The sequence below is a fragment of the Zea mays genome, chromosome 6 (assembly GCF_902167145.1).
Source record: "Zea mays cultivar B73 chromosome 6, Zm-B73-REFERENCE-NAM-5.0, whole genome shotgun sequence".
NCBI classification, from domain to species: domain Eukaryota; kingdom Viridiplantae; phylum Streptophyta; class Magnoliopsida; order Poales; family Poaceae; genus Zea; species Zea mays.
The window spans coordinates 81,331,954-81,334,376 of NC_050101.1; the positions used below are offsets into that span (position 1 = coordinate 81,331,954).

A 2,423-nucleotide genomic window follows, 5' to 3' on the forward strand; every position below is an offset into this window, starting at 1 on the left:
GACCCAAGCAATTTTGACATGACGTGCAACTTGCCCCTATGTTTCCTTTTTGTTAGTGCGACTAGAATATCTAAGTTTCCTTCATTTTCCAAAATTTTTTTAGTGAGAGGTGGTGGCGCTTTGAATCTAGAATCTACACGTACTAATTGAGACTTGTCATAGGTAATATAGTTTGAGACTTACGCATTGAATCTACACGTACGCATTCCGCCCGATTGTTACGCGGCTACCCACACCATCTTATTTTGGATCACCACATGCGTTGACTTTATTTGAGATTATATTTGGTTGCTTGTATGTGTGAGTCACAGCCTACATGGATGGATACAAAATAAACCATTTTAGTGCTATTAATCTGTATCCACTCATACACTCAAAATTATCATATCTGGCTGGCTAGGGTGGCGCCAGCTTGCGCATGGACGTGCAGCTAGGCTGATTGAGACTTCGAATCTATAAAAAAAATCAGTTAGAGATGGCGGCACTAAATATAGTAAAATATAGTATGGATGGAGGTAATCTTAGGAATTGGATGGCTGGTCGTGCCAAGCCGGTGAGCCTTGACAGCCACGTACACTCTTTTCTATTATAAATAACTTATTTTACATTCACTCATACAGTCTATGTCTGCCATATATAGACAACCAAATAGATGTTTATATAAAGTTAACGTATACGATGCCTCGGGATTAAATGATGCGGATAATTAATCAGATGGTATGTCTGGTGATGAGAGCCAAAGCATTGGTGTGCACTTGTTTTTTTAGACTCGCTACTCCCTGCAGCCGCATGTGTGGTTTTAATGTCAACCACATGTCTTATGGTATTATGAACTTATCATGGCCAGGTAAAGTTATACCATTCGCAGCACCAGTGGTCTAGTGGTAGAATAGTACCCTGCCACGGTACAGACCCGGGTTCGATTCCCGGCTGGTGCACTCATTTTTGTTTGGTTCCTCGACCATTTTTTGAATTGGAGAGTGATTCCTGAGGAATGCTGAATGTCGTCAGATCCCCATCCCCACGTTTCATGCTCCTCCTTCCTTTTGCCTCCCTCTCGCTTTTCCGGCAACTTCTTTAATATCAGTATATCATCATTCACCACCATGATTCCTGAGGAATGTCGACAGATCCCCACGTTTCATGCTCCTCCTTCCTTTTGCCTCCCTTTCGCTTTTCCGGCAACTTCTTTAATACCACCATTCACCACCATAAGCGAAGTTCTCGTTCGCAAGTCCATTCCCTCTGCCGCTATTGCAATTTTGGAGCTTCTCCACTAATTCAACTTCTGGTAAGGGATAAAAGTGGTATCTGAGCTGTTAAAACAAATTTAATATTTTAAAATACATATGTATACAATTTGATGGTGATCCTATCTTATATTCTCAAACATATTATTACAAACAAGAATAAAATATTACATAAATTGTTTTATGTATTATTTGTTACCTACAACAAAAAAAAGTTGAAAATTTTACCGAACTTGTAATCGAATCCATACCGAATTTTATATCTCATTTGAAAAAATATAAGATGAATTTGAGGTTTAACTTTTATGAATCTTTACAAGCTCAATATTATAAACAAGAATACAAATTTGTATAATGCATTATATATCCTATTTATTCGCATTCAAAGAAAAACGACCAAAAATCTGATTAGCGAATAAATACAGTTTCCGACCGTTTTCATCCCTACTTCTGGTTATGCACTATAGTTGCCATAGCACCAACAGGTTGACCATTAACAAGGATGTCCATCTTAATGAGATCAGATTGCTGGTATCTATTAATAAAGGGGGAAAGGAAATAAAGCCATGTTTGTTTCCTTTCATAATTATATAATCTAGCTTATAGATTATATAAGCATCTAATGAACTGCTTATGGATTACCACCTAATACTCTTAACTTATTCAAGCAGAATTATATAATCTAGAGGACTTGCAGGCCTCTGAAACCATCGTCGTTCAAGAGATCCTGCTCGAGATAAACGGTTGATCAGGTTTTTGGGAGCGCACAACGTGACTGCTTGATCAACACGGAGTTCATTGGAGCCTTGACTTGTTCGCTAAATCGACACCGGCTTGTTCACGAGATCGACATCGCCTTGTTCGCGGGAACCTGTTCATCTTCCTCCTCATAGACGATGTTGTTGTTCGTCTTCCTCATCTTCTTTCGGGTGGTTACTCTTCCTGTCATACGACTTCTTCCTGACGGCCGCTTGAGGGACTGCACTGCGTACCCCTTCCTGCATCAGCATAGAACATACACATGAGATGTCTCATGTGAATGGAGCCACCGGTGCCTTGAGCGTTGGTCCATCCGCATGGTACTTACTATTCTTTATTTTTATGCATGTTATTTTGTTATTGACTGCTACTATAAATAGTTATGTACACATGCACAAATCTGACATTACATTT

General features: G+C 39.3%; 1 non-coding gene across 1 annotated transcript; it reads left to right on the top strand.

The window, feature by feature from the left end:
* Nucleotides 1–867: 867 nt before the first annotated feature.
* On the top strand, nucleotides 868–938 carry TRNAG-GCC (transfer RNA glycine (anticodon GCC)). The gene has a single exon. It is a non-coding gene; the product is annotated as a tRNA-Gly (tRNA).
* Nucleotides 939–2,423: the final 1,485 nt, after the last annotated feature.